Raw genomic sequence first — 25,319 nt, forward strand, 5'->3', positions numbered from 1 at the left:
AATATCTTAGACCAATCTAAATTAACTAAAGCCATTCAACTATTTTCAAAATGAACAATGGAAAACTGAGACATACTAAACTTTTATCAGCATTTCACTACTGCTACACATTATTATATCTGCCTTTTCTGAAGCTACTCCACTTTCTTTTTTGACTTTAATAAAGCGCTCCCCCTCTATGCTAATCTACTATACAATAAAAACCACCTCAGTATTACTGCAGCCTAAGTAGTAGAAAGTTTTAATTAAAATATTGGTTTAAAAGATATTACAACTGTTGCTATTAGAATTAGTTTTAACCTAAATGACATTTCTTTAAAATGCCTAGGCTTTTAGTATAACAAACGTTATTTAAGAACATGCCAATTATAATAGGCCATCTTGGACCATTCATGACGCCAAGTATCTCTTCTGCTTTCATTAAGCCATTTTCCAATTACTTATTTTAAAGATCAAGCCTGCAATGCCATACAAAGTAGAAGTCCACCACTCACACTCTGGCAGTTTTACAAAGAAATAGCAACTTTTATTCTCAGGTTATAAAAAAGGACATCATAAAAAAGGACAATTAGAGGTTGAGGTTATTCAGGGGCTCATCCCTCAGGCAGCTCCCTCTCTTCTCTACGGAAGTTTGTTAACACACTGACTGCCACTCTAAGAAAAAAAAAAAAACATTTTCCTTGGGGCCACAGTGTTTTATTATGAAAATAGAATAAAAACTTCAAAAACAAAATGATGCTTTCTAATTTAATGAAAAATTTAATGAAAAAATGAAATTTATTGACTTCTATTCATTTAATCCACATTTTTAGAATTAATTTGTCAATATTAATTTTAATAATAATATCAACAAGTAAGATTTTCACGAACCAACTGCAGGGTTTTGCCCAGGTTTTGCTTCATGAGGCCCTAGCCTAAAAACTAGCATGAGTTAAATACAACTCACATGGCAGTTAACATGTTAAACAGGAGAATAATATTTGCCTATCTTACAGAGGTGTTATGAAGATCAATTGAGAAAATCTTTACAAAAGTATTATTGTAAACTAAAAAGCTATAAACAAACGTAAATTATTACTTCTCTATTTGTTTGTACACTAGACAGTTTGCTTAACCTTGCTCTTTAAAATAATATCATTGGCTTTCAAAATCTACCAGGAAAAGCTTCATATTTCAAGGCATAAAGTTTCACGAATATTCACTTTTCTCTAGCAAAGTTTAATCCTCACACACCAGTTACCATTCTTTTCTAACATGTATTCTTCTTCTTGGCAAAATAGAACAAGAAACGTCTTTAAGAAATCAAAGCAATATGTAATCCCTAAAATTCTGACTCAACAGTCACCATGAATGCCTGAACACCTATATAGAATGGTCCTGCTCACACAACACTAGTTGGATGGGATTTTAGGTTACCCAAAGCCATCACATTGAGGATGGCCATTTCTATGTTCTGCCCCCAACAATTACCAATATCCCTTTCATTTCTGAATTCTCATCCAGTCTGCATCACTTACTAACTGTGTAATCTTGGGCTAGTTACTTAACCTCTCTGTGCTTCAATTTCCTTATTTGCAAAATAAGGCTTTACCTGATAGGTTTAAAAGTGGTTTAAATAATACATAGAAAAATGCTAAGAGAGTGGATGTTAAGTGTTCTCACCACAAAAATGATAACTATGTGAAGTAATGCATATGTTAATTAGCTAGATTTAGTCATTCCACAACACATACATACTTCAAAATATCATGTAGTATTCATACATGAGAAATACATATAATTTTATCTGTCAATTTAAAAATAAAATAAAAAATAATACAAAAAATTGCTTAGAACAATACCTGCACAGTAAATGCTCCATAAATGTTTGCTAATGTTATTCCTTTATATGTGTATCTGTCTACTCCCCCATAACACCATCATTACTAAATTACACAAATCTCTCCATCATTCTCCATTACTCATTCTTCCCAAAACAATGAGCAATTCTGAGAAAGCAGAAATATGATCCCATTACTAACAAAACTTCATTACATATGACTAGATACTTGGTTGCATAAGAAAGTTCAATAATACCTCATATAAAAGATACTGGCCCCCACATACTTTTAATTCATATTAACAGATAGATAATATAATCTTCCTAGTTCTACATTAGGTTATCCATTTAATTACAATACCATCAATTAGCAAGGCTGCTTACTTGAGTTGTATCACATAAAATCGCCCATGACCAAAGAGGTTTATGGTATAGTGACTAAGGTCTTAAAATAAGGCAAAATTTTAAAGTGCTTCTATAAATACAACTATATTTAGTTTTTTAAAAAAAGATTAGGCAAAAGCAATATCAAAAAAATCAAAATCAACAAAGGCTTTAAATCAGGAGTTTACAGTGAGGAAAAATAACTTGCCAAAAGCAAGAGCAAATATTACTACTACATTAACATCCTTACCATCATAATTAAGGGACAACCAAAAAGTACATTAAATACTTGCAACAAGCACAAGAGTTAAAAATTCAAGTTTGTTTTTTACAACTCACTTAGCACATGCTATGACCAATTATATGCTCTTTATCATGTTATAAATTCTCAATCCTGAGACTGGATGCAGTGGCTCACTTCTGTAATCCCAGCACTTTGGGAGGCTAAAGCAGGAGGATCACTTGAGGCCAGGAGCTCAAGACCAGCCTTGGCAACACAGCCAGACCTCATTTCTAAAAAAAAAAAAAAAAAAAAAAAAATTAGCCAAGTGTAGTGGCTGGCACCTATAGTCCTACCTACGTGGGAGGCTGAGGCAAGAGGATCGCTTGAGCCCAGGAGTTCAAGTTTACAGTGAGTTATGATTGCACCACTGCATTCCAGCCTAGGCAACAACAGAGTGAGACCCTACCTCTAAAAAAAATAAATAAATAAATTCTAAATCCTAACATTTCACATGTAAACACCCAATGTAAAATATTCAGTATTGTTTAACTGACTTAATAGTTCTCCTTTAGCTTAAACTCTAAAAAAGGTAGAATCACTTAATCTAATTTAGAGGCAATTTTACTCCACAGACAACTTTCTGGTGCTGCACCCCTGGCTTACTACATGCCAGGGACTTTTCTAGGCACTTGAATGAACAAGACATACAAGGTTCCTGCTTTCATGGAGTTTATGTTCCAGTGAGGAAGACAAATAAAACAGGCAGACAAATTAGTAATTAAATTTCAGGAAGCATTAAGTGCCATAAAAAATAAAGCAAGAGACACAAGGGGAATGGAGGATAGTTGTTATTTTCTATACCACAATCACTGAAGAGCTCTCTAAAGAGGATCTATCTTTAAGCAGAAGTCCAAATAATGTGAGGGAGCCAGCAGTGCAAACAAACCTAAGGGACAAGCACTTCAAACAGGGAAGAATAAGTATTAAGCCCTGGGAATGTACCTGGCACAGTCAAAGAATATAGAAGTTTAGTGTAGCAGGCATGGAATAAACAGGGAGAGAGGCAGGCAGGGACAACATCATGTAGGACCTCATAGGCCATGGCTAGGAATTTGGCTGTTATTTTAATTGCAAAAGGAAGTCATTTAAAGCATTAAGGTACAGAGTGATTGACATTTAAAATGATCATTCTAGCTATGAAGTAGAAAATGGGCAACAGGAGGTCAAGTGAGAAAGTAGGGAAACCAGAAGAGAGACTATTGTAATTAACCCAAGCAGATGATGGTGGTTTAAATCAGGATAATTAGGTAGAGATAATGAAATGTGATCAAATTAGAAATGTATTCACCAGGATTTGTTAATGGACTGGTTATAGGATATAAAAAAAGAAGAAGAAGAATCACAGATGACACTCAGGATTTTGACCTGAGTGACTGACTAGCTGAATGGTACTGCCATTTACTAAGACTGGATTCTCTAAGAGCAGAACAGAAATTGCACCTTCCTGTGTTGTACAAATTTAGTTTGAGATGCCTATTAGCCAGCCAAATGAGGTGTGGAATAAACAGATAAATTATGACGTTGGATCTTGGGAAAGGGGTCTGGGTTGAAGACATAAATGTGAGTCAATCAACATATAAACAATATTTGAAACCACAAAACTAGATAAATGTAACTGGGGCCAGGTGTGGTGACTCATGCCTATAATCCCAGGCCAAAGTGGGAAGATCGTTTTGTTTGTTTGTTTGTTTGTTTTTGAGACAGAGTCTTCGCTCTGCCCAGGCTAGAGTGCCATGGCATCAGCCTAGCTCACAGCAACCTCAAACTCCTGGGCTCAAGCAATCCTACCGCCTCAGCCTCCTGAGTAGCTGGGACTACAGGCATGTGCCACCATGCCCGGCTAATTTTTTCTATATTTTTTTTGAGCTGGCCAGATGATTTCCTATTTTTAGTAGAGATGGGGGTCTCACTCTTGCTCAGGCTGGTCTCGAACTCCTGAGCTCAAACGATCCCCTCGCCTCAGCCTCCCAGAGTGCTAGGATTACAGGCGTGAGCCACCTCGCCCAGCTGGGCAGATCGTTTGAGGCCAGATTTCAAGACCAGCCTGAGCAAAACAGTGAGACCTCCATCTCTACAAAAATAAAAAATAAAAATAAAATGAAAACTTAGCCAGGTGTGGTGGCACATGCCTGTAGTCCCAGCTCCTGGGGAGGCTGAGACAGGAGGATCACTTGAGCCCAGGAGTTGGAGGTTGCAGTGAGGCAGTGAGCTATGATGATGCCATGTACTTTAGCCTGGGCAACAGAGTGAGTCCCTGTCTCAAAAAAAAAACAAAAACAAAAAATGTAGATAGGGAAGACTTTTTAAATTTAATCCTATCAGGTAGCAACTATTATTATTGCCATTTCACAGATTAGGAAACTGAGGCTAAGAGATTAAGACGTGCCTAATATCTACTCTGCTAAGTGATAGAGTTAGAAAGAAGAGAAAAGAAAAAAGACAGATCTACCTGACTACAAAGCCCATGACCTTTCTCAACTGGGGCTCATCATCTAAACTCAAACAATAGAGTTGACTATTTTCTCAATTCTCTCAAGCATGGTATATAACTAGTGCCATTCTAGATGCACTGGAACGAAGTTAAATCTCTACATACAACAAATGTCCAGGTGTTTTAGAGCATTAGGGTTTGATTCTCTCATGAAACCCTAGTTGAAAAAAACACTATTATTATTACATTACTTCTATTAGGAATCATTTAAAATGAGAGAGATTCCTGCACAGCAAAAGGAAACAATCAACAAAATGAAAGGCAACCTATGGACTGTGAGAAAATATTTGCAAACTGTGTATTAATATATATACGATAAAGCATCAGTTTCCAAAATACGTAAGGAACTAACACAACTCAACAGCAAACAAACAAAAACAAAAATAAATAACCTGATTTTAAAATAAGCAAAGGACCAGAGTAGTCAATTTCTCCAAAAAAGACATAAAAATGGCCAGTAAGTACATGAAAAGGTGCTCAACATCACTAATCATTAGGGAAATACAAATCACAACCACAGTGAGATATCACCTCATACCTGTTAGGATGGCTATTATCAAAAAGAGATAACTCACAATCCTGAAAGTGCTGTGCAAAAAAAAAAAAAAAGACAAGAGCTAACAAGCATTGGTGAGAGTGTGGAGAAAAGGGAATACTTGTACACTGTTGGTGGTAATATAAACTGGAACAGCTATTACGGAAAACAATGTTTTCCATAAAAAATTAAAAAGAAACCAACCACATGATCCAGCAATCTCTCTTCTTGGTATATACCCAAAGGAAATGAAATCGGTACATCAGAGAAATATCTGCATTCCCATGTTCACTGCAGTATTATTCACACTAGCCAAAATACAGAAGCAACCTAAATGTCTGTCAATAGATGACTAGAAAAAAAATTGTGATGCACACACATACACACACACACACACACACACACACACACAGTGGAATGTTATTCAGCTTTTAAAGAGGAGATCCTGCCATTTATAACATGGATGGACCTGAAGGACATTACGTTAAGTGAAATAAGCCAGACATAGAAAAAAAAAAAAAAAGACTGCATGATCTCTCTTATATGTGGAATCTAAAAAAACGTCAAATATACAGACACAGAGAATAGAACAGTTAGGGAGTGGGAGAAGATGTAGGTCAAGGGGACAAAGTTGCAGTTACATAGGATGAATAAATCTAGAGATCTAAAGTACAGCATGAGGACTATAATTAACAATAATGTATACTGGAAATTTTCTAAGAGAGTAGATTTTAGGTGTTCTTACCACCACCACCAAAAAAAAAGGTAACTATGTGAGAAGATGGATATGTTAAATTGCTTACCTGTAAGAATCATTTCACTATATATACACGTATATCTAAACATCATGTCGTACACCTTAAATTTATACAATAAATAAGTAAACCTGAAATAAATAAATAAAATGAGAAAGAAAAGATTGGTGAACAACATAAGTTACCATCGTGACTTTTCATGGGCTTCTCTTTACAACCAGTAAGATCAAGTGTTATTTGAGGTTTTTATAGCACCAAAGGTGATTTTACTTTAAGACTACACAAGACCTCTACTGGTTCCATTCACAATCAGCACTCAGAATCCTGGGAACATCATTTCATCAGAAAACCACTAGAATATAAGCTACTCAAGTGCAAGAATCTTTGATTTTTTTATTAATGTGTTTTAAGCACCTAGAGCAGTGCCCCTTCCGGGAAAGAACCTAAATTACCAGCCTTGCTTGTAACTATAGAACTTGTTACCCTCTAAGATGGGGATTTTTTCATGTTGTCTTAGTTTCTTGTCACCAATGAAATCTGATAGGATTACCCTAATCTAGAATTTTAAACTGTCAGTTTCATCTTTATTAAGATTGTCCTTCTTCCTTATGGAACTATGACAGTTCCAGATATTACCATTACTGGTCAAAATTGACACCGGGGGTATCAATATGTACTTTGTATACTGATCATAATAACTAGCATACAATGTGAACCAGTAATTACTATGGCATACATATTCTAGAGGAAGAAATATTCTCCTTACAATTTGTTAACCTTTGTTAAACTCCACAAATATTTCACAGCACCTCCATTAAGCGTAAAAGGTTTCAAATGAAAAATCTTCACTAGGCCAGAAATTGCATGCTAATCAACTTTACCTGCATGTAATAACCTACATGCATCAGTGTAATATTGGTGGGTGGACAATGTATTTCATTTTCAAGCTGTAAGAACCCACCAACCACCTGTATTAAATTCCCTTCCACAAGGGGTCACTGGAAGGACTAGTAAGCAATTTTTAAATGACTTATCTCTGGCAAAAAAAAAAAAAATTAAAAATCATGACAACACATTCTGTCAGTGAGGCTGCGGGAAAAATAGGTGCTCTATTACTGGCAGGAATGCAAATTGGTACAACACTTGTGGAGGAAAATTTGGGAATACCTAACAAAACCACATGTATACTTTTTGGCTCAGCAAACCCACTTACAGGAATCTACCTTGAAGATACACCTCTAACACTACTAAAATACATATGACAAAGATTATTTATTACAACACTCTTCATAATGCAAAATATAGGAAACAACCTAAATGTCCACACACAGACTAATGGTTAAATAAGATACAGTTACACAGCTGTAAAAAGAATGAAGACTATGAAAAGAAAATTTCTTCAAAAGAATGAACTGATTTGGAGTCATTACCAGAATATACTGTTCAGTGCAGAAAGTACAAAAGAGTATAATATATTCTTCGTGTAAAAGAAGAAGGGAGTAGGAAAACCGTTTGGCAATTCCTCAAAAAGTTAGAGTAATCCAATTCCACTTCTAGGCATAACCATGAGAAATGAAAACATGACCACACAAAAAACTGCATGTCCACGTTCATGGCAGCATTATTCATAATAGCCAAAAAGTGGAAAACCAAATGTCCATCAATTGATGGATGAACAAAATATGCTATATTTATACAATGGAATATCACTCAGCCATAAAAAGGAATGACATACTGATACATGCTACAACATTGATGAACCTTGACAAAATTATGCTAAATGAAAGAAGCCAAGTACAAAATGCCACATATTATATGATTTCATTAACACAAAAAGTCCAGAACAGGCAAATGCATACAGACAGAAGATTGGAAAGAAAACATGGGGAGTGACTGACTGCTAATAGACACAAGGTTTCTTTTTGGGGTGATAAAAATATTCTGTCATTAGATAGTGGTGATGGTTGTACAACCTTGTAAATATACTAAAAAACCACTGAATTGTACATTTAAAAGGCTAAGTTTTGTGATATGTGAATTGTATATCAATAAAAAATTGTATGCCAAAAAAAAGAAAAGAATATATGAAAACACACATGTACATGTTCGTTTGTGTAAAAGAAATAAAGGAAGAGAAAAACTAGAAACTAAAAAGACTGGTTACCTATAAGGCATGGGAAAGAGGCAGAAACAAAGGTGGGGAGATAGAAATGTAGTAGGAATAAGGAGAGAGTGACACTTCTGTGAGTATACTTTTTTAAGTAGCAGTGTTTAGTAACTATAATGTTTCATATACCAAAAAAAAATAATAATCATTAAAATCAACCAGCATTGGGGCGAACCCAAAATGGAATACAAAGAGTAACAAATGAACCTAACTGTCTTACAGATGAATAACATAACCACACTAAAGGGAGGAGGGAAGAAAATAACTAACCTAAATAACTTTGGAAAACAGTACTTTGACTAGATACTGTAAGGCTAAAGACAAAATGAATTATCCACAAATACTCTAATTACTAAGTATGTTTTTCATAAGAGTATGAGTTAGCAATAACCACTTGATGCGCACTCTGGAAGTAAATAAGTAAGTGTGTATATGAGGACCAGGTTTCTGACAGAGAAAGATAAGGAAAGGGGGAAGGTTGAATGAGCCTTTTTGTGACCTTGGATTGGAACAGAAAGTATCAATATCAACTCATGGTTTTTTATGTATATAGAAATACAGATATAAATGTGTGTATGCACATGCATGGGTTAGTATATATACATATATTTCCTAGTTTTGTCATCTGAAGGCCTAAGAGTAATAACAACCCAATAAACATACCAAGTAAACCGATTTAGATATTAAATACTATTCTCCAATAAAAGGAACCAGAGCTCCTTGAGGAAGTAGGTGATTCCAGGACTGAGGCAGAAAAAAATATGAGCATGGAATAGCCGTGGCCCCAGTATATAAGACAAGCGCTTGGCCGGGTACAGTGGCCCACGCCTGTGATCCTAGCAATCTGGGAGGGCGAGGTGGGAGGATCCCTTGAGCTCAAGAGTTCAAAACCACCCTGAGCAAGAGTGAGACCCCATCTCTACTAAAAATAGAAAAATTAGCCAGGTGTGGTGGCACATGCCTGTAGTCCCAGCTACTGGGTAGGCTGAGGCAGTCAGGATTGCTTGAGCCCAGGAGTTTGAGGCTGCTGTGAGCTAATGCCACGGCACTCTAGCCCAGGCAAGAGTGAAACTCTCTCTCAAAAAAAAAGACAAGTGCTTGAAAAAGAGTGGAGGCCAAACAGAAAGAGCTACCAATGGCCACAACTGGAACAATTTGAGCAATAAAATAAATAATGATAGTACTGGATACTGGTAAGAACACACTGATATAAGTAACTGAATAAATGAGGAAGAAGGGACATCTCTCCCTTACAGAAGAATTCCAATTAATAAATGTAAAAGGAAGGAATGACAAAAATACATAAACACTATTAGCCGAACGCCACAGTAATAACTGTTGCAGAGAAAATCCACCAATGGATGTTAAAATCAATCGGAGAAAGTTTGGAAAGAAACAGTGTATCTGTATAGTCTCAAAGTATCTCCCCCAAGATATGTATCAATTACAAAAGAAAAAATAGTAACTTTACAGTGAAGAAACAACAGAAGCCACTTTAATAGTGAACAAGGTTAAAATATCACTAGCAATAAAACATATCAAAACCATGTACTCCCTAATAAGATGAATTGAGAAGGACACAACATCACTTCTATAGTTTTCTTGCAAACCATGAATAACTACCTCAATCTAATCATAAGAAAAACATCAGACAAAGACAAAATGAGAGAAATTCTACAAAATAACTGACAAGTACTCATCAAAAGTGTCAAGGTCACAAAAAACAATGAAAAACTGAAGAACTGTCAGAGATTGGAGGAGACTAGGAAAATACAACTAACGAAATGTGGGATCCTCAACTCCTGGAACAGGAAAAAAGGCATTAAGGGGAAAAATTGGTGAAATTCAAATAAGACCTATGTTTTGCTTAGTAGTATTATACCAATGCTAATTTCCTGGCTTTGCTAATTATACTATGGTTATGTAAATTGTTGATATTAGTGGATGCTGAGTGAGGAGAATATAAGAAAGAACTCTGTACTATCTGTGTAATTTTTCTGTAAGTCTAACATTATTTCAAAATAAATCGTTAAATAAATAAGGGCGGCACGGTGGCGCCATGCTGGCACTTTGGGAGGCCAAGGCAGAAGGATCACTTGAGGCCAGGAGTTCAAGATCAGCCTGGGCAACATAGCAAGGGAAACCCCTATCTCTGCAAAAAATATAAAAAATAACCAGGCACGGTGGCCTGCACCTGTAGTCTCAGCTACTCAGAAAGCTGAGGCAGGAGGATTGTTTGAGCTCAGGAGTTTGAGTTTGCAGTGAGCTGGGAGGATGCACTGCATTCCAGCCCAGGGAAGTGAGACTCTATCTCCAAATAAATAAATAAATAAAATCCATCAATCAATCATCTGATGCCACTGTCATATTTCCTTGCTCAGGGATTTCATCTGGAATTTAACATTCCCATTAATTCAGAAGACCTAGTAAGTAACAGCAGAACGAACTAAATTCATAAAAATCATACCTAGCATCTAATAAGTAAATTACTTATTTTATGCTCCCTTACTATAATTTCTTTAGTTAAAAAAAATGCTGCCAGATGTGACTTTATTGGCTTTGCAAACTTTTTAAATGACTTGACCAATTTTTATGTTTTCAATATCATGATAATCAGCAGTATGTACCTGTAACAACACATTTCATGTGTCTGTTAAGGCAAAGTTTTATTTACAATAAAAAAAAACCATCTTCAATAGATTACAGCAACTTTGTTACTTGTTCTTATATAGTTGTCCAACTATTAAATTCAAGTTTTGTTTCACCAGTTTGCTTTTATCCTAATACAAACTTTTCCCCACACCCCAAACCACAATGTCATTATCATCAATTAAAGATCCAAAAATCTGAATTGTAAAAGCTCAGATGTTCAATGTATCTAGTCCTTTTATTCTTTCTAATATTAAGGATTATTTAGTCCTACTTAGTTGAGAAAAAATGCTTGGGACATTAGAATTGTATTATTATTTATTCTTTACATCCTCTACTAACAAATCCAGTCCAATCAACAACACATTCTCAGAAATTCCTTTAAATCAAATGGAATTTTCAGGAGATGTTTATATTAATGAGAAAATTAAGTGACATGTTTACATTTCCTTTCTCCTCCATATACCATCAGCATGCCTGCACTGGGAATGGAATACATGACCAGCAAATGAATGGAAGTGTCACATGCAAAAGGTATGACTAGAAATTTAAGAAGCAAAATGGTAAGAACCTTACGGAAAGCAAAATTCATATAAGTTTAGAATTACAAGGAGCCTTAATAGGCTCCATTCTAATAACAACAACGTCAGACAGATGATCATCTATCCTATTTTTAAAAGCCACCAGATTTCCAACCTCTCTAAATATTTCATTCTGCCATACAATCCTGTCATGTGATTTGGGGGAAATAGTATGACTGTACTTTGCCCTAATGCTGCCTGTTTTCAAATAATATAACAATATATTTTTAACTCACATCCAAGATATATAAATGTGTACAGGTACAGAATACAGACATGTATATATGTATGCATATGCATAAAACAGGCACCTAGGACACTCAATTTTGCTTGTATAAACAAAAGATACAGAAACATACATACCAAAGGCAAAAACCCATCCCACATTAATCACAAAAAGTACTATGAAACAATGTCACAACAATTTTGTTCTAAAAATAACCAATAGAAATCAATTTTATAAAACCTTGAGGTAAATAGGTCTCTTACCACTAAGAATAACCACAGTTTCTTTGCTTTTCACAAACACTGCCCCTTTTTGAGCAACCACTGCAAGTAAAATTGTAAAAATATTTATGTACTAGATCCAAATAATTGATTTTTTAACGTTTGACTTTTTAATCCATTTAGCTAACAATCATTTGGGAAGAGGGCCCACTGAAAGAGATAGTGATGACAGAGTACAGCCAGTGATAATGAACAAGTAACCAGTTTTAATCAAGCAGGCCAAAAAATGATTCAAGTAAAACAAATCATTTTCGGAACATATACAGAATGGGGAAGTCCCATGCGAGGACGAGCCAAGCACTACTTGAAAAACAATGTGTCTGTCTGAAAATACACCAAAATGTTAACCATGAAATGCTATCTCTGGAGTTGGAATTACAAAGATTGGTTTGTTCAGATTTGTTGTTTCTATTATTTGGTTATCCATATTTTCTAAGTATTAGAGACATTTTTTAAAACTAAGGAAAATTCTGTCCCTGTGTTTCACTCTCTGAGATAGAGAGCATGTCTTTTACATAACCCCCTGGGAGAGGAGGTACCAGCTCCTGTCCTCCTGGTGTCTCCCAGGAACCTGCCACCCATCACAGAAAAGATTTCACCATGCTCCCCGGGACAGCTTCTGTCATCATCACCCTCATCTCACTCTGGAGATTACACAATGCGCCTCGCCTTCCCTCCCGGTAGCAAAGGCTTTATAATTTGTTATTTTATCGGGGCGGTGGATTTAGAGGAAGGTTTACCAGACGATGAGCTGCCCCTACCCAAAGGCAGAGGAGAGGAGAAAGATACGTCGTCCCGACCTCCAGCCCTCTAGATGCGGCTGGCAACTGGGGGCACTGGGGTCGCGGCTCTACCCGGATCCCGACAGAGAGTGGGACTGCGGCCTCCCAGCCCAAGCGCCGGTCGGGGGAGGGGCGCTCGTTAGCTGATAAAAGAGTGAGAGAGAAGGTCAGAAACGCGACCACCGAGCGGCTGAGGGACAGGTACAGCAAGCTGCTGGAGGGGCGGGTCCCTGGGCCCTCTCCGGCCGGCAGCTCGGCTTCTAACGCGGCTGCGGAGACGCCTGGGTGGCGGGAGGCCTCTGGGGCCGGGGGCCCGCACCGCGCCGGGAGGGCTCCCTCAGGCCTCCGCCTGCTGCCCACCCGGGACCCCAGCAGCCCTGCTCGGCGGCGGCCCTGGAACGGCCCCGGCCGGCCTTGCGCCAAGGGCCGAGCACACGCACAAATGGCCAGGAGGACAGAAGAGGAGGCGTTACCGTACGCGGCTCTGGAGCAGGCGGGGGTGGGGCGCGGTTCCAGCGACCGGAGCCGGGCTCGGCAGCGGCTGCGGCGACCGTGTCCTTTATTTTTGCTGCAGCAGCGGCGACTTGTCAAAGGGAAAGACGTAAGAGGCGGCGGCAGCGGCGGCAGGCGAATCTCGCGGGATTTGGGCGGAACTCTCGCGCAGTCTGGCGCGCTCGCCCCGCCCCCCGGGCCCAGCGCGGGAGGCCAGAAGCCGGTGAGGCGGAGCGAGACTGCGGGCAGAGGGAAAAGGGGAATGGGATTTGTGGGGGGAGGGGGGAGCTAACCAGGGTTCGGGGACACCCTGCTGCTGCGTGTCCCTCACCTTTAAGCCTTCGCGGAGTCCGGACGTCCGCCCGCGGTGTCCGGACCCCTTCGATGAGGCACGATTGGAGGCGTTTCACAAAGGGCGGTGAGGAGCGGGGGGCCAGCTGGCGCGCCCCGTTTTCCTCGTGGTCGGCGGGGAAGACCCCACCGCCCCGCGTCCGGGTGCTGCCGGACTAAGGGACACGTGGAAAAGCTGGCGACGGGGTTGGGGGCCACACCCCTTTTTATGTCCGACGTGGGCCTGGTGCGCTGCACTCTTTATCTCCCATCATAGCGGACCCTAGCCCTCTGGCCCGTCAAGTTCAATCCCATGAAAGCGTCTCACTTGACCTACTTCCACCGCGTTATTCGTGTCTTTGTGCGCTGCAGGACTGCCAGAACACTGGGGTCTGCCGCTCCGTTTTCTTTTCTGCTGGGGTACGCTGAAATAAATTGTCTTTTGGGTGACTTACATTCTTGACCGTGACCCCAACGTCTACAAAGAAGCACGTGAGGGGAGGGACATTGGCCTAACATAGGTTCAGGTGGTCATTAAATTGTTAAATGAATATCCCTTCCCCCCCATAATTCCACCTCCCACCTCCTGTACCTTTTTTTTTTTTTTTTTGGAGACAGGGTCTTGCCTTGGGAGGCTGAAGCAGGAGGATCACTTGAAGCCCAGAGTTCAAGACCAGCTTGAGCAACACAGGGGGAGACCCCGATCTCTACAAAAAATGAGAAAAAATAGCTGGGCGTGGTGGTGTGCACCTGTAGTCCCAGCGCCTGTACCTATTTTTATTCCTACACTCCCACTTTTCAAAATATTCTGTTAAACTGAGTACCAATTATTCGTAACTAACTGTGAGGATATAGAGCCAAAAAATGGAGCTGGTCGGTCTGCTCTCTGGAAGTTCACAATCTAATTGGAGGCATAGGAGGAACACACAAAGAACATACAGGCTATGTATGCCTCCTAATGTAAAAAATTATGGTATTGTAACAGAAGTAAGGGCCTGGAAAAGGGCAAAATGTATTACAAGTTGTCTCTTTAAACCCCACCACCACTCTTTTTGGGAATTAAAACGTATATTCCCACCTGAGGCCAGTGATCAGAGGGGCAGGAGAGTGTCCTTTGCTCTTTGTACCACAGGAGATGGCTCAAGGGAATTGTCCAGATTGTCTTCACCTGTGATGCTATAGTTAAACAGCAATAGCTGGAAGCTGAAAACTCCCTTTAAAAGCTCTGTATTTCTGCTTATAGGTGGGATGATGGTACTTTAAGAGTCTACCATCTTCATTTGCAGGCAAATTAATAAACTTTCCTTTTCCTCAAACCACTTGTCCTCATTTTTCTGATGTGGCCTTGGTGCGGCCTCAGGTACAAGTGCCAAACTTTTGGTAACAGTATGGGCAGACAAGGGAGCATTTGTCCATAGTTACTTGGATATACGTGTGTGTCATGTGAGGCAGTTTAGCTCAAGAGTTAGGAACCATGTGCTTCACTCACTGTCAGACACTGGTGAGAATTCTGGAATCCCCCTTAACAAGTGTGTGACCTTGGGCAAGTTGCTTGGCCTCTCTGAGCCTCAGTTCCTTATCGATCAACTTACAATAATAGTTCTTATCACAGGGTTCCTCTGAGGCGTAAATATGTAAAGCTCCCAGCACATATTAAGTACTCATTAAATGGTAAGTCTTATGTATGTAACTTTTAAGTTCCTATGTATAAAATATGTGTCTATTTCTGGTAGGGTAGATGTGAGGGAGCAAATACAGGAGCAATGCTGCCATTGTTGCTGGTGCTCTATGATCTGGGCATTGAGTTCAAAGCTGACTCAAGACCAACAAGCTTTCTTGTCTTCCTTGTTTTAACTTACTGATGATGTAGTCTTCTATGCCACTCACAAATATGACGTTCCATTTTTCTTGAATTTGTGAAACATTACTGCTTTTGCCCATTCTCTTTCAGGAAAAGAACTAACTGTGCTTACTTTAAAGGCCAATTAAGAGATTCTCTCCTCTGCCCTCTTCTTAGCTTCTACCCTCAGCGCTGTGTGGAAAAGAAAATTGAATACAATTGAGTTCTGTTGCATACAATTAGCAAATACACTTTGTATCAGCAAGGAAGCCCTGACTACTTTCCATTCTCATCTCCATGCCATCCCTCTTTCCCAAGACATTGTTTCATACATCTGCTGGAGCCTTGTTGTCCGCCTCATTCTCCCAACTCCACCAGTTCATTTTATCCAGATTTCCCCTAAAGAAAAGTGTTGGAGATGGGAGGAGCAGATAGAGGAATCTCAAGGCCAAGGCCTCAGCATCACAGGCCCTTCCCCTGATAGTCCTCTGAGCAGCACACTCAGGCCACACCAATCAACCACATCCTCCTCCCCTCACACACATCACCCCCACCTCCTGCCAAATATTCCACAGGCTGACACCACAGCCAGGAGGTCCCAGACAGAGGAACCAGAGAATCAACAGAATATATATTTTTCATCTTTCCTCTGCATATAGGAAATATATGGCTCCTAAATAAAAATTAGAGCTAAGTCAGAAGTGAAAAAATCCAGCAGAGGAGTAAAGTATGGAGGCAAAACAGCAAGGGGTAGAAAAGACTCTTGGCATAATTTTGTGTTGCCCTTGGCACTTGTCTTAGGAAACAAATATCTCTGAAAACAGAAAAGAGCTCCAAAGCAGGAACGCACATACGTGAGTCCTTGTATCTCCTGAAATTGCAGCCTATTTGCCCTCACATTACACAGCCTTTCTGAGCCTAGTCTTGTATCTGTAAATAGAGATCCTCCTAATGGGTTTCCTGCCTGCCTCAGAGTATCATGAGAGTCAAATAACCTAAAAAAGTACTTTGTAAGCCTAAAGCACTATTTATATGTGAGGCATGATTATTCATTCATTCACTTAACAGAGCTTTGTTGAATGCACAAAGCACTAAATATACTATTGAGCAAACTTTAATACTTGTCCTCAAGGAGCTTGTGGTCTATTGGGAGGAGATAGGGAAGAAACTGGATAATTATAATACCATGTTGTTACAGCGGGTCGAGCGGCACACGGGGAGTCGGAGAATCAAGGTTTATTAGCTGGCGGGATCAGAGGGGTCTCACCACCAAATTCTGAGCCCCGTCTACACAATTTTTTTCCACTTTTATTAAGTTGGAGTGGTCCAAGGGGTGGGGGTCTCAGGTGACTAATGCCCGCCAGGTAATAGGTTAGTATTATGTTGATGCACCAAGTAATAGGTTTAGTGTTATGCTAATATGCCAGGTAATAGATTCATTGATGGGCCAGGTGATAGGTTTGTATTATGCTGATGCAGTTCTTCTGTGAGGGATGGGGGTCTCAGGTGGCTGCTGTGCCAAGTAATAGATGGGGGTTTTCCTTATCAATGTGAGGAGAGTGCAACTGATGAGGGTCTAAGGGAAGCAGGGAGCAAAAGGAAAGGCAAAGAGCTGAAAATAGCACACCTAATGAGGATCCAGCCCTTTTCATGAAGAGTGATTCCTAAATCAACTCCAAAATAACTTCAACAAATTGCTCTGTTGTAGGTTGTGAATTCTGCTTTGTTCTAATAAAACTCATGTCTCCTAAACCATTAGAAAAGAGTCTTTGATGTGGAGTCATTACATACACCCCTTAGCTTTGAAGAAAAATGGAATTAATAGAAAGAAAAATCAGTGGTATCTTAATTGGAAACATTTTGTTCTTACATCTTGTGTTTAAACACCAGAAAGAGAATGCGTTCCACCTCAAATGCTTAGTCCCCAATAGTTCCCTTCAGCCAGTCTCTAAGCACATTTAAGGTAGGCTAGGCTAAGCTATGATATTCAGTATATTAGATGTATTAAAGGCATTTTTTACTTATGATGGGTTTATCAAGGTGTAACCCCATCATTAGTGGAGGAGTATCTTGTACTCTGCTTCTTTACAAAAAGACTTTGAGCTGTCTATTAACACTTTATTCATAATCATGTTCCCCACAAAGAAACTCCAAGAGAGTGTATCAGTCAATCATCTCACATTTATTGAGTGCCTGCTGAAAGGGGCGGCCTTGCAAAAAGAGCAGGAAAATACCTAATCCCACAATTTCCCCAGTAACAGTTAAAAATCAATTCTATGAGTTCTCTCACTAACAGGTGCCCTGCAGGAGTTCTGTTTTGCACAACCTCTGAAAAGAGCTGAATAGAGGGGAAAGAGATGTAAATCTCTCGCTTTTAAAATTGCTTTGAGAATCTGCTTTTTACAGTCTAAAGTGTTCCTGAGCTAATAGCAGGGTGCGAGCTCCAGGCCTCAGCCATATCTCAAGGGCAGAGTCACAATTCCTGCCCTTCTCCAAGGAAAGGCAGGAAAGCCAACTCTCAACTTTGACATTCTCACCATTTTTGTCATCTACCTGCTGCCAAGCAAAAAGAAAGGAGCAGATGCAGCAGTTTCTTGACTGTACCTGCCATTTTACAACCCCCTTTAAAAACCCTCAGTGGCTGGTTTTCGGGACCAGCACATTCTTCCTTTTCCACCTCTGTGCTGGTCTTTTTCCCCCCTTCCCCAGGGAAAAGTAAATAAACCTCTTCTTTCTATCCTAATCTCTGTGTGAGAAATCCTTCTCCTCCAGCACCTTGAGCACCTACTAAGCTTTCCACCCTAACACCTACCCTGTGTAAGACATTGTGCTAGAGCTATAAGCTTATATGAGTATGTCCATGCCCTGTAGAGGTCTGAAAACTAAAGGTGGAGATAAATATCCATGAAAATATAGCTAAATAATCAACAATTCTATCCCTTTATCCCTATAACTGATTCTATCCTCAATATTTGTCATAGGTTGTATGAGTAAAATTGTAAAGTTAGGTACCCAACTTCTGAAACTTGTTTACTCTATACTACTGCTCCTCCAGAGAAGCAGGATACCAAGGAAGGGCAAGAGGTTAATTGTAACTTGATATTTATAGATCTATGATAGGTATTTTAGTAGGTCTTCTTGAATACATCGTCCTTTAAACAGAGTGCAACCATTACAATTTTCTCTCTTGGTACAGGTAAAATTTGAAATTGGCCAAACCCAAGGACCAATTAAAATTAATTTTGGCAGACAAAGGCTTGTGCAAAAAACATTAGCCATGAATAAAAAGCAATATGATACAAACTAACAGAAGGTGCAGAAAAAAATAAATATTCCCAGAACTTAGAAGAGAAGATATTGCTGGTCAGAGAAAACTTCATCTAGGTAATAGAATTTGGGAGGGGAGCTGACAGCTAAATATAAAAAGTTACATGTTCTAATTATAATGTATTCTCAAAACACAACCTCCAAGCCACAAAAGTTGCCTAGAATTTTTGTGAAATGTATCTACATATGAGAACACATTCATTACCTTCTTTCATACTAAAGGATAATTGATCTGCCAAAGAGATTTGAAGGGAAGCACAGATACTAAAAATAAGACCACAAGATTGGCAGGTAGTTCTTTTGGAAGTAGATTTCCTTCTTACTAAATGCAAGCCTTATAGGGTTCCTATTTGAAATCCATATCTTAAAATGAAATATCACATACACCAAGACAACCCACCATCTAAACAATAGTCAAAACTTCCCTTACTAGCTGTTTCTTAAGCCTACAACACAATAACCATTTATAGATAAATGATTTTTACAACAGTTTGTCAATGTTGTTTTGTCAAAATACAACTGCCTGGGGCAGACACAGATAAACATTTTCTCATTCAGCAGCAGGGAATTCCATCCCAGGGAATGGAATGTTGATTCTGGAGAAAGAAAATGAAACTACAGGGAAACACATGTTCCTACATGGGAGCAGCAGAAGAAGAAGGGAACTAACATTTATAGATTGTTATCCATGCCAGACACTGTGGTAGCACAGTGAGAAGATGATAAACTAGGCAAATCTTTGTTCTGGAAAGAAAATAATAGGATGTATATATAAATAATTATAACAAAAGTTAGAAAGTTCTGAGTACAATAAAAGAGGCATCCCATTTTCTTCTTCTAAGACTGGGGGGCTTAGAAGAGGTATAGTTGAATTTCAGCAGGTTGCGTCAGGGTCAGTTAATGAGAAATGAGTTCTTAAAGATTGAGTGGTTAATTCTGGGCATGTGGGAATAGGCACAAGGAACAGCATAAGCAAAAGTATCCCCAGGATCAGCAGGCAGTCCAGTTCAGCTGTAGCTTCATGGTACTTACGTTATCCAGGATTCTTGTTTGCAAATGACAGAAACCCAACCTGAACTTGCTTAGGCGAAAGTGAGGAAGAATTAGCTCAAGGAATTCAAAAAAGCATTGAACAGTCAATCTAGGTTAGGGCAATGAACCAAGGCTTCCAGAACTTCTGGAACCAGGAACTTCAACACCACCAGAACACTCTTGCTTCTTTGGCTTGCTGCATTGGCTTCTCTTTCTCTCAAAATAGACCGGCTTCCCTCATAGAGCTGGAATATGGCACCCCCTAGGTTTACATCTTACCACTTCCACCACTAGAACGAGACTAATGCTCTTAATTCATGTTTGAAAAATCCTGGAGGGAAAATATGCTGATTGGCCAGGCTTGAATCGGTGCCCATCCTTTAACCAATCCCAGGGGGCCGACAGAATGGCTGGGCACTCCATAGATATACACCATAATATACGACAAAAGGGGAGAGATGGATCTGGAAAGGAGTTGAGTCTTGTGAGGCTGCGCTCTGGGAAATTGCTAAGGACTAAAGCTGGATGCCTTTTTTTTTTTTTCTGAGACAGAGTCTTACTCTGTCACCCAGGCAAGAGTGCAGTGGCGTGGTCATAGATCACTGCAACCTCAAAATCCTGGGCTCAAGTGATCCTCCTGCCTCAGCTTCCTCAGTAGCTGGGACTACAGGTGTGTCCCGCCACATCCAGCTGATTTTTCTATTTTTTATAGAGACAGGGTCTCAGTCTTGCTTTATCTGATCTAGAAATCCTGGCCTCAAGCAATCCTCCTGCCTTGGCCTCCCAAAGTGCTAGGATTACAGGTGTGAGCCACCACACCTAGCCTAGGTGAATATCTTAACCAACCTGAGCCTCAATTTCCTCAATGAAAAACAATAGTAATAATTATAGCTAATATGCATTGAATTGATATTCTAAGCACTGTTCAAATATTTCATTCAGTCCAGAAGTGGTGGCTCAAGCCTGTAATCCCATGCTTTGGGAAGCCAAGGCCAGAGGATTGCTTGAAGCCAGGAGTTCCAGATCAGCCTTGGCAATATAGCAAGACCCAGTCTCTACAAAAATTAAAAAAAAATAGCCAGGCATGGTGGCACATACCTGTAGTCCTAGCTACTGGGGAGGCTAAACCAGGAGGATCACCTTAGCCAGGGAATTCAAGGCTGCAGTGAGCTATGATCACGAGCCACTGCCCTCCAGCCTGGCCAACAGAGGGAGACCCTGTCTCAAAAAAAAAAAATTTTTTTTCATTTAATCCTCAGAAAAAATTTACAAGGCTTTATAAATCTGAGATAATAATCCCCACTCACAGGGTTATTGTAAAGATTAAAAACCCATGTAAGATGATGCATAGCCCAATTGCCTGGCACACAGCCAACACTTAATACATCATTATTTTTAATTATCTGTTGCCCAGAAAAGGAAACTCCCTGTGCCTCAGGAGCCAGAAGCTTTGAAAAAACGAAAACAATAAATTATGGAAGGGACTCTATGGCTCCTTATCCCTGCCGTAGAAGGGGGTAGTTAGGGTATGACTTTTTTGTTGTTGTTGTTTTTGAGACAGTCTCTGTTGCCCAGGCTAGAGTGCCATGGCGTCAGCCTAGCTCACAGCAACCTCAAACTCCTGGGCTCAAGCAATCCTTCTGCCTCAGCCTCCCGAGTCGCTGGGACTACAGGCATGCATCACCATGCCTGGCTAATTTTTTCTATATATCTTTTTAGTTGTCCATATAATTTCTTTCTATTTTCAGTAGAGACAGGGTCTCGCTCTTGCTCAGGCTAGTCTCGAACTCCTGAGCTCAAACAATCCACCTGCCTCGGCCTCCCAGAGTGCTAGGATTACAGGCGTGAGCCACTGCGCCCGGCCAGGGTATGACTTAATAGGGACTAAAATAGGCCAGGAAGAGAACTACTGCCAACTAAAGAGAAAGTAGGAAATTAATAAATTTAGTAGCAGAATGTCAATGAATGACAGTGTGCTAAGTTTTTGGTTCTTTTTCTTTCAGGATAGAACTTCCCCAAAAAAGGCCCATCTGTAAAACAGCTGAGCCATTTAAAATTTCTCATCTTTTGCCCTGAATGCTGTCAAACAACTGGGATTATTCAGTTGAGGACAGGAACTAACACTATATTCACTGACAAAAACCAATGTGCTTGGGCTCTGTGCTGAGCCCTTTATATACAGTTGACTTTTGAACAATGCAGGGGTTGGGGTGCCAACTCCCTGCACAGTTGCAAATCCATGTATAACTTTTGACTCCCCCAAAACTTAACTACTAGTAGCCTACTGTTGACCAAAAGCCTTATGATAACATAAACAGTCAATTAACACATGTTTTGTATGTTACATGTATTATGTACTGTAATCTTACAATAAAGTAAGCTGGAGAAAAGAAAATGTTATTAAGAAAATCATAAAGAAAAGAAAATATATGTGGCCCAGCACAGTGGCTCACCCCTGTAATCCTAGCACTCTGGGAGGCCGAGGCAGAAGGATTGCTTGGGCTCAGGAGTTCAAGACCAGCCTGAGCAAGAGTGAGATCCCATCTCTACCAAAAAGAAAAAGAAGTAAAAATAAAATAAAAGCCAGCCAGGCGTTGTGGTGCATGCCTGTAGTCCCGGCTACCCAGGAGGCTGAGGCAGAAGGATTGCGTAGACCCCAGAAGTTAGAGGTTGCAGTGAGCTACAAAGACATCACTGCATGCTACCCAGGGCAATGGAGGAAGACTCTGTCTCAACAAAAAAAAAAGAAAGAAAGAAAGAAAGAAAATATATGTACTATTCATTAAGTTGAAGTGGATCATCATAAAGTTCTTCATCCCCATCGTTTTTACATTGAATAGGCTGAGGAGGGGAAAGAAGAGGAGGTGTTGGTCTTGCTGTTTTGGGAGTGGCAGAGGCAGAAGAAAATCCACATATAAGTAGAACCTCAGAGGTTAAAACCCATGTTATTCAAGGATCAAATGTACATTAATATCTTTTACTCGTCTAACCACCAACAAGGTGGATCTTTTCTCTGCATTATACATTAAATAGATAAGAAAACCAAGGCTCAGAGCTTAGAAGTGACTTTGTGCAGGTCAACAGCTAGTGAGTAGCAAGACTGGGATTCAAACACAGGTCTGTCTCACGTCAAGGCCTAGAATACAAAGTAAGTCCCATTTCCTTACCAGGGACAGAACCCACTCAAAGCATGAATATTACTAAATCTGAAAAAAACTGGTGAAGTAATAGGCACTTCTCAACTTCTCTTTCCCCTACCCTTTCTCCCGTGTTTTTCCCCGTCCTTTACCTCAGACACCACCTCCTGGCTGCCCAGAGCCACAGGCTTTCCCCAAGGACAATCTTCTCTTCAAAATGTATCTGTCCTGTCCTACCCTTCACCATAGTGATACTGCATTCTAAAGAATTGATGTCCCCATCCCTCTAGTTAACACATTTTTGCATTCTAAATTGGACTTCCTGGGAGTATTGAAAGATGTTAAGAAGTAATTCAAATGATGGAAATTTCAGAATCTGGAAAAAGGGGATGGATCAGACCAAAAATGTTTAAAAACAAGTAGGACTCTGAGAGTTTCTCAGGTTGTGCCACATAGACCTACATATACATGCACACACATGCGCGCACACATACACCCCTATGAATTCCCCGAGAGCTGAGACTGGGGCTGTCTTGTTCAGTGCCTGAAAATCAGTAAATATATAATGAGTGAATGATATTTGAAATGCATGACTGCCCCTTACTTCCCCTGGGCTTCAGACTAACCCAACAAATGCGCCAACTGTTCCAGGTAACAGGATTTTTATTTGTCTTTAGCAAAACACTCCTTCCTATCCCCTCCTTCAGTAAGCCCTACTGACCCTCCCACAAAGTCAGAAAGAACCAAGCCTCAGTGAGTAACAGTGAACCCCATCATTATGAAATATGGAACAAAGCTTTCAAGTACACTGACAGAATGAAGACGAACAGGTTTGCCTGTTTGTGGTGGTGAATGTGAGTTAATGCAGACAGCCAAAGCACTCACCAAAAATCCAGCAAAACCAGCAGTTCCTTGAGAAACATTCACCAGTCTCTTGAGGATCTGTAGATAGATGGATGGACTCTTCTGGTTGCAAACCAAACCAAGGCAAGTAAAAAGGGTTATAGCTCATATAACTGGAAATTCCATGTATATAACAAGCTTCAGAAATGGCTGGATGCAGGTAATCAAACAAGATCATCGTGGATTTTATGTCTCACATTATATCTCTAGGCATTGCATTTCTATACGACGGCTTCATTCCCAAGCAGCTCTCTGCTTAAGAAGGAATTATGGCACCTAACAGATCCAGGCCTATGTTGCCCTTAGAACTCATTTTTTTTTTAAATTATAAAATAAAATACAAATATTAAAAAAGAAAAACCCACCCAAAACAAATGCATAGCTCAGTCAACACTCTTGTCACTACCACCAGGTCAGATAATAGGATCTTGCCACCTATCCCAAAAGCTCCATCCATGAGCCCCTTTCCAATTGTAACTCTCCCATATCCTGATTTATATAATAATCACCCAAATGTGTATCCCTAAACTGGGTTTAGTCTTTCCCATTCTTCTCCAAGCTTATATGTCCCTAAATTTCTGTCAATCCCATATCTCCCTCTTTATGCCCTTACTTTACCTAATCTATTGAATCCTTTGCACACCTTCCCATGGTCTAGATTTCTCTGATTGGACACTCTTGGTGCAGTTCAACATGTTTCTCTGTCCTCTGTAATTCTTGCAAATCTGTATCTTCATCTAGAGACTAGATTAGACTCAGGCTTCATCCTTCGGCAAGAGAATAAGAGGTGTTAGGCAAGACCATAGGAGACACAATGCCTGATCATCTCCCTTTTTTATCTTAACAGCCACTGTTGCCTAATGCCCATATCTAATAATTCATTGAGGGTTGTTAAATGATGATATTTCAATTCAAGTGTTGGCAAACTGTGGCCTGCAGACCAAATCTGTCAAACTTCCCCTGTTTCTGTAAACAAAATTTTATTGTCAGAAAACAATAGTCAGGCATGGAAAGCCAAGATCTAAGGTCCAATCTCTCTGGATGCACCAGGCTGCTGGTCCCCTCTGAGGTCCTTGAGACTAGCCAGATTAGGGTACAAGTCCCCAAAAGTCACAGAATCTACAGACTTCTAACCCCCTCCTATCTCAAGGACTCTCCCTTCACTCTCACAGCTTTTATCTATCCCACCCTACCTCATAAGTAACCTCTCCCCCTTCCCCCAGAATAATCCCCACAAGAAGCTCAAACTTTGGGAAACCAAACCCAGCACAGTAGGTCACCTTAGGTAACCTCTTCTGTCAGCCC

The 25,319-nt window shown here is 39.9% G+C and overlaps 1 protein-coding gene across 8 annotated transcripts in view; it reads right to left on the minus strand.

Moving 5' to 3' along the window:
* HERC1 (HECT and RLD domain containing E3 ubiquitin protein ligase family member 1) overlaps window positions 1-13,682 on the minus strand; it is a 191,763-nt gene extending 178,081 nt beyond the window's left edge. For 5 of the 8 annotated variants that reach the window (XM_045540869.1, XM_045540890.1, XM_045540887.1 and 2 more), the window contains exon 1: window positions 13,427-13,556. The gene's annotated coding sequence lies outside the window, so the exon portion shown is untranslated. Of the gene's footprint in view, window positions 1-13,426 lie in introns of all 8 variants that reach the window. The other 3 variants (XM_045540891.1, XM_045540861.1, XM_045540892.1) reach the window with 2 other exon arrangements.
* Window positions 13,683-25,319: the final 11,637 nt, after the last annotated feature.

The sequence above is a fragment of the Lemur catta genome, chromosome 1 (genome assembly GCF_020740605.2).
Source record: "Lemur catta isolate mLemCat1 chromosome 1, mLemCat1.pri, whole genome shotgun sequence".
In the NCBI taxonomy this organism is placed as follows: Eukaryota; Metazoa; Chordata; class Mammalia; order Primates; family Lemuridae; genus Lemur; species Lemur catta.